This window comes from Trachurus japonicus, chromosome 11 (assembly GCF_045865225.1).
Source record: "Trachurus japonicus isolate A0001 chromosome 11, Traja_1.0".
NCBI classification, from domain to species: Eukaryota; Metazoa; Chordata; class Actinopteri; order Carangiformes; family Carangidae; genus Trachurus; species Trachurus japonicus.
Window position 1 is genome coordinate 11,432,970 of NC_140917.1, and position 8,521 is coordinate 11,441,490.

Genomic DNA, 8,521 nt, shown 5'->3' on the forward strand with positions numbered 1-8,521 from the left:
TATATCTACTTGTTGAGGGTAGAAAGTTTCCTCTGAGTAGCAGGCGACTTCTCTCCTGTGTGATGGACGTCACTCGTCAGCCCGCTGCTGCAGCTGTGAACCTCTTTAATCTGGTTTGTTTCACACACCGAGGTGTGTGCACTCTAATGCCGCGCATGATTTGCAGCCTGTGAGCCGCTGTGGTCCTGCTCAGGTGTGTTTGTGTATCGCTGTCGACCGCTCAGCCACATTAAATAAACTCCTGGCCCGGTGTCACCGAGATAAACTCCTGCACACCTCGGTGTCCTCGGAGGGCCGCGGCGACTCATTTACCAACATGGAGACTGATGTGTTTATCAGCGAGGCAGCAGACCTCAGCGCAGCTTAATGTGTCTGTAAAATAAACCCAGCATGCACTGGGAGAGCAGCCGCAGCCCGACACCTTCACTATCAGCTGAAAGCACCGAACGCAAAACAACACATGATAACAGACACACAAACACAGCAGGAAGTACACAACAGAGGTCGAGACACACACACACACATAACTTAATTATAACAAAGAGAAAACTAATTCCCTGCTTTAGAATAAAATGATTTGTTTTAAAGGTCACTGTGATTCCTCCAGAGATTTAACTAAAACTTTTCAGATAAAAAGAAAATCTCTTTGATCTCGTTCACTCAGGCTTTAGAGAAAATGAGGCATTTTATCACAATTTCTGACATTTAATTCACCGATCAATCAATCCGCTATAAGCAAATACCTGTCAGATGTAATGATGTAAAGGATTTCTTTCTGCCACAATCAGAACAAATTAATAGTTTGATAAAAAATACAACTTTACAAAGAAGGAGTGACAAATATAAAGTTTTTTAAACCAAATATTGGCTCAGATTTGTTACTTTGGTCTCACAGAGCGACTCTGAGACAGTAAAAGTACTTTAGGTAGTAACAGTATCACAGTAAAAGTACATCAGGTATAGTATCATAGAGTTTTAGTTTCTACACTTGATCTTAGCCTGAAGGCCAAGAAGCAATAGAGTTTTATAAAGCTGTAGGGATGTCACATTCTGCTGTCTCATTGTCATTGTAAAATGTCTTACAGAAAATAATACATACAATTTTATTCATTTTTATCTAGAGAAATAAATGCCATTATTCTGAAAAACGACAATTTGTGTACAGGCCTCGAGATGTTGAAGTTTGAAACACTGGATAATACTATCAGAATTGACCTGCTGTCTTGATTTAAACATCTGGAATACTTTTCATGAACATAAATGTATTTGATCTGAATGGTGATATCAAGTTCTCGCATCTTAGAGGCTCAGAAATGAATGTTTATCATTATTGATTCAAATGGATCAATAGATTTCAACAGGAAAATGTTGAAGTGAATACATCTGAAATTGCTAGAAAATTGGTTTCTGTGGACTATATCCATCTTTTATTTTATTTTTTTATACTAAAATATTTTGGGTTGATGTTTCCTATCATACAAGGTCAAAACCATTTCCATTCACTTTACGATTTTTACTGTATGATGGGAAAATTCCTCTTACAGCAGAAACAGTGGACAGAGTCTGGGGGTCTGGATTTGTTGTCCAGTTCCTCTCACTGATCCAGAGTCACAGAGCTGCAGAGAGATAAGAGAGAAAAGTGGATGAGAGCTGATAATGAAGTGAAACTGAGCTCAGTGTGATGATCAGAGTTTCTCCTGAGGCCTCAGATGGATCCTGTTGATAAGGAGCTGATTACCGTCGGACCAGATTCTGCATTCAGAGATGAAGACTTCATGAACCTTTATTACTGGACTGCCCTTCCTCTTCTTCCCCCTCCTTAGCTGCTCCTGACTCTCAGGTGCATTGTGGGTGTTTTCTCCCCTCCTCTACACGCAGGGCCGTTGCTAGGAATTCTGGGCCCCCTGAAAAATACTAAAGTGGGCCCCTACCCCCTGACTTTTTCACTTTTTTTTTCTTAGACTACGTATGTATTATCATTTTTTATTTAGCCTACCTTGTCTATGGATATTCTCATTCATCCAGGTCATCGTTCTTTTCTGGGCAAATTGAATCGTAGGCAACTGGACTTGTATTTGTCTGGGAAGACGTTTTGCCTCTTGTCAAAGAAAAAAGAAAAATTAGCCTACTTTGTTTTGATGCTAATGCAGCATTACTATGAGTATTAGTCAGAGTCTTATGCAGAACTAGAGAATGCATTTTCTGAAGGAAATACGGGTGAATGCTGAAAGCTGCTGAATTCTAGACGCAGAATAATTCAATCATAAAGATTAGACTACTGGGTTTTTTTGGGGCCCTACTGGGCCCTAGAATTATCATCACCTTTCTCCCCTATACAACAGCCCTGTCTACACGCTGCACTTTACTCTCCTGACTCAGTAAAGTCTGAATAAAAACAGAGTAAACTCGTCGTCCTCTCCGCCGTTTAACGCGACTGACAGTTCTAAGCTGCTCTGCCGCCAGACGAGGGAAACGTTTCCCTCAACTCCACTCAAACATATTTCCCACGTGTGCAGCCGCCATCCCATCCTCCCATCCACCCATCCTCCTTTCCCTCCCTCTCCTCCTCCTCCTGCTCTTCTACCAGCAGCAGCAGCAGCAGCAGCAGCAAACCACCGGCCTCCTACCGTTTTGAAGCACAGATTCATCTCCAGCTTTTTCTCTGGGTCCTGACAGCCGGGAGACCGCCTGTCATCCTGCCTGTCAGCCTCCCTTTAGGAACATAAACGACGACGCGTGACAAACTGAGACAGACACACACACATACACACACTCAGTCGCTTTGTTGTGTGTGTGTATCTATCTATATATGTGTGTGTTTCCTGTTACGCTCACAACATATCTGAAGCATTTATTTATTTTCCAGTTGGCTGCAACTTGCTCATCCTGGAAAATTTTGGATCCTGGACCCTGAACCTGCTCCAGACGCTCGATGCTCCTCCTGAGCTTCAGCTGAACAAACGACACCGACGCTGTCTAATTAAATCACATAAATTGTTTTTAATTAATTCTTCTGAGGTGACAAACCTTGAGTCCATGAGTCGTGTGCAAGCAGCGACTTCTGAGACTGAAAAGTGAAGCCAACATTTACGTATTAAAAAACTGCACTTCTTGAAATTTGGCACCAAAAAACAAGTAAATCCACAGAGCCAGACTTTTAATTTTCACCTATCTTTACTTTACTTTGTTAATTATAATATTTCAGACAACTTTCACTTCAACTCCACGACATTACCAATAAAACAATGTGTACTTTTACTGCAGGATGGTTTTTCCAAAGCATCTTCATTACTTCTTACTACAAAAGGAAATATCAGGAGACATTTTTAGACTGAGTTGGTCCAAACTAAAGAAGGAGAGGGAGAAGAGCATTATGTTACCTGTGGCCACATTTCGCATAAAATGTTTTCATACTGTATGTTGGATTGAAAGAAGCCTGAATAAAGTACTAACTGCTCATTGTTTTTTTTACTTTTACTTTCAATAAATACATTTAATGTCAGAAAACAGGTATTTCATTATTTTAAATTTTCTTTATTTTTAAACTTCTACTAAAGTAATTTTTACCCAAGTACTATAGCTTCAAGTACTTTATACAAGCCTGCCAACTTTAACTGAGGGTCGCACATCTTTGTATAAAAAAAAAAACACATTTTCCCAGAATCCTGCAGGATGATGATCATCACATTAAAGTGTAAAATCAAATAAAAGATTTGGACAAAACTCATTTTATAGTGTGAAGATGAAAGTAGAAGGGACTTTTTCATTCTCACTAAAACTTATTCCATGTCTTCACATTCAAAATGAGATCTCATGAATGAGCATTGACTTTTCTTCACCTCCTCAGAGAGAAGGAGGAAGAAAAGAGGAGGAGGAGGAGGAGGAGGAGGTGTGGTATTTATCTGGAGACGAGACACTACAAATACAACAATAGTGATACAGATGATCTTCAATAATCCACAGAAATCACCCGACTTTGTTTGAGTTGGACTCGTATCAGCGTGTAGATCAGCTCTGATAATTAATGAACCTCCTCTCTGCTGCGGCGGCTGTAATCACTGCTAATTAACTGATTCTCATCAGACTCCATCTTGGATTTCTCCCTAATGCTCCTCCATCCAGTCATCAAGATGGAGGGGGACACAAACAGGAGGACTGGAGGGGAGATTTAGCCTAAAGAGAGGAGAGGAGAGGAGAGGAGACAAAAGCATTGTAATAAATTGGGGAAAAAGGGGATTAATCATCTTGGAAGACAAAAAGGAGAAAAAGAGAAGATCAGAATAAAGAAGCAAGAGACATGGAATTGAAGAAACTAATGGAAAGATAGACAGAACAAAAAGGATGAATAAACAAAAGATGCCAGTTAAAGGAAACATATAGGAGAGGAGGAGATGAAGAAGAGGAGGAAAATGAGTAGACAGGACAGGAAGAGAGAAAATTAAGAAAAATGGGAAGAGAATAAGTGATGGAAAGAAAAGCTGAAGAAAAGAAGGACAGGGTGAAAGGAGAAGAGGGGGATGAAAAAGGATGGAGGAGGAGGAGGAGAGAGGATTTAGAGAAAGAGGGGGGCTGGGGGGAGAGGGTAATCGTGTGGTTACCTGAGAGACGGTAACCACGGCAGCAGAGCATCTGACCTCCAATCATCCTTCCTGGATATTTAAGGATATTTAATCTCTGAGTGTGTGTGTGTGTGTGTGTGTGTGTGTGTGTGTGTGTGGGATTTGCTTCTGTCAGTTGAAAACCATTCACAAGGCACTTCACATCCACTTATACCCTTCAACCACACACACACACACACACACACACACACACACACACACACACACATAGGTTGCAAGTTGTCTGTTTCAGCAAACACATCACACAACAATCAAAAGAGAAAGAAATCATCAGACACATTGAAAATTTGACAAAAATCCACAAGAAATAATCAGTTACACCCCCTGAGGTCTGAATTGCAACCAACTGAGTAACCTCAGTAACCGTGAGCCCACAATCCAAGATGGCTGCCCTGTGCATCAGCTAAAATCTGCACATTATCAGCCACTTAGTCTTGTTTTTGTGTTATTAATAGTCACACTGACAATATTGTGCAACTTCTACATGTTATCATGTGTAAACTAACATTTAGTTTGTTGTTCAGCTGGTATTAGCTACAAATGCTAACACCATTGTAACTGGAAAAATCTAATTGTAACTTTTTCAATAGGCAACAAAACAGTAAAAGTAAATGTCAGTAATGTAAGAGTGATCACATTTTCTATTAATATGATGAGGTCACCAATATGCTGATAGTTAAACATGACGAATGCTAACATGCTAACAACACCATCAAGGCCTGTTTGGGACCAAATGTGCAAACAGAAAGAACATTATAGTTATAAAGAGAGTATAGACGCTGTGAGAGCTCATGAATATGCTGCTGTGTTCAACTTCTGACTTCATACAGCCTCACAGCCTGTATCAGCCTTTAACATTGTCATCTAACAGAGCTCTGATGCATTTAGTGAAACGACAGCATCTGTTTTGAAAATGAAACTTCATCTGTTCGAGAAGTTTTTAAAGATTTATGTCAAACAGGACCCAATGAGCTGAGACACAGAGAAACAAAATGCTGAGACACACGCTGATGAAGCAAAGACATCACGCTGTGAATATAGTTTAAGATATTTATCAAACAAGTCTAGAAATAATAAACAGAGGATGAAACGGCGCAGAACAGAGCAGCGGCTCCGAGTGAGAACATGATGCTGATCGCTGAGGAAGCTTTTATATTGGACCTCTGTGTGAGCTCTATATTTTATTCATCATGTGAAATGAGAAATAAAAACAGTTGCCCACCTCACTGAGCAGCTTCTGTGAATTCTTTATGAAGTCTTATTGGATTTTGGATCAACACTCCGGCAGGTCAATCACATTTATGAGCTCTCGCAGACGGAGAAGGAGAGAGAGGACGTCTGAGCTCAATCACATCAGACCTAAAACAAGCACATCAAACACAGCACGGATGTTTCACTCTGAGTGGGTCTGTGCTCTGTTCTCACAGAAATACCCAGAGAAATGTTTTTAACAGCATCCTGCATCTCTAATACCACCTTAATAAAGGCTGCTCAGGCCGGGGAAACCTCCCCTCTCATAAAATTATAATGTAATAAATATTCTCACCCTCATATAACTTCACATTTCCTCCTTGAAATGTGTCTGTAATGTAACAAATTGCCTACACCCATCATTATTTAAAATGTCTTTTAGCTCAAAACCTAAAAGGGAATTGCTGTTTTTTTTATACAATCTGGACGTTATTTCTAGCATAAAATACGATCATTTACTCACCCAGATAACGTTGCTGTCATTACAAGTCGTTCCAACGAAATTAGATCCAGCCGTGAGCCACATATATCCGTATAATGCAAGTCTACAGGGCAGCGGAAAGCAGCCTCTAAATAACACATTATCTGCCACGAAACTCGTTCATTTCACCAATATTTTGTTATGATACGCTATATTGCTATTCCCCTTTTGAGTCTAGGGTCAGCTGTTACCAACATCCGGGGTCTGTAGGTTGAACTACTAACCTCTGACCTGGATGATGTCATCTCTGAGTACTGCACAGCTCATTCTGATAATAATAATCATTCTGCTTCGGCATTCTGGTCCATTTTTAGCGCAACTAGCGCTAAAAGGTTATCTGTGTGAGTAAATGATCGTATTTTATGCCAGAAATAAGGTCCAGATTGTTTTAAAAAAAAAGGCAATTCCCTTTTAAGTAAAATGTATTTAAAATGTTCCTAATTTTATGTCCAAATTGTAATGAGGCCAACACTAAAGATACAAAAACTGCAGTTCCTTAAATGACCAGAGACTGGCTCCTTTGTCTCCCATGTTAAAAAGTAAAACTTTAAAGACAAAATTAACATATTCACAACCTAGTGAAATAAAACACTTTTGAGATTCCCTTGATCATGTATGAAACAAGCCATCATGTACTTATCTACAGTAATAGCATCATGGCTATTTCTCAAATACCTAAAAGTTGAGCTGGGACAAAATGGCAACAGCAGAGCAGCCAACTCTCTGAGCCCTAGTTTGCTGGCGCAGCGCAGATGGCGCAAGGTAACGCAGCCGGTCTAATGCAAGTTTCGACCAGCGCAGCCTAGCGCAAAGTCAGATTGGAAGATTGGTAGATCGCGCTGCGCTGAGATAGGCGTGGCCGTGCAGCAGGGGGAGGTGTCACAGATTCAGCTTGGTGCAGTGGAAGTTTTGTGCGAAAATGTCCCGCCGAGGTTGCGCTGAAAGCTCGCCACCTCAAACCAGGTCTACTCTCAGCACAGGGCGGAGCGCAGCAGGTGCAGTGGAAGTTTGGCTGACTCCTCCGTCCATGTCCAAGTATAAAATGACAAACTTGCATCGCGCATCGCCCTCCGCGCAGTTAAAGGTGAGGAGAGGAGCTCATTTGATTGGTGAAGATCTGACTCGGCTGTGTCAAACCCACTCCACGCCTTTCTCTCCTCCTCCTGTCTCCCTCCCGCCCTGTCTCCTCCCTCTTCGCCGTTTGCGCCGGTAGGAGGGACGAGGGGAGGGGCTGCGCTGGTCTAAGTCGGACTGCGAGGCCCACCAAACTTGCGAAATGGACCTAGACACGCCTCGTTCGCGTGGCGAAGCTGCGCTGAGGTTAGACTTCACCCGGTCTACAAAACTAGGGCCCTCAGTTTCAATATTGCTCTTCAAAAACCTCACAAAGGCTGCGTTCATCATTATTACTGTAACAGTGTGCTGTAGACAGATTGTGCCCTAAATGCATCACATGCAGATTATCAGTACGTGTTAGATTGCTGCATAAATTACCAGGGTGGTTTGTGGTAGTGGAGCAGCAGCAGTACACTGTGAAGTGTCTTTCTGGGACGTTTAAGGGGGTTCATGATCAGTGTTGGCCAGGCATTATTCAGTAACATGTTACTGTAATTTGATTACTTTTTTAGCAACTGAGTAAGGTCGAATTATCATTTCTAAACTAGTATTTAGATTAGATTAGATAGTTACAAGCCTAGGTTACTACAGTATACACTACCATTGCCAATCTCTCTTCTCCTCTCACCCACATTTGAGCACAAAATGGGCTATACAGTGTTGGCCCGCTCCACTGTCCTACAGTCAGTAATTAGTAATAAAATAATATATAATAATAATATATATAATAATAATATTAGTAATTTGCCCAAAACTGTTCATAATATAATTGTTGAATTAAATGTGACAAAATAAGGGGCCGTCAGGAGGAGCACCTCTCTATCTTTGCAGGCTCCTATGTGCCTGTTTGCTCACCCCATGTTTCACTGCTGCCCCAAAAATATCTGAGAATAGAGTATCTTTGCTTGCCCTGAAAAATGTCCCACTTTCCCAACCTTTTTTTAAATTTTTTTTTTCAAAAACATCTTGATTTTCCAAATGTCTTCAGTGTCCCTGCATTTAAATTTCTTCAAATTCCTAAAAATATCATCCCCTTCCACACAGGGGCAAGCTT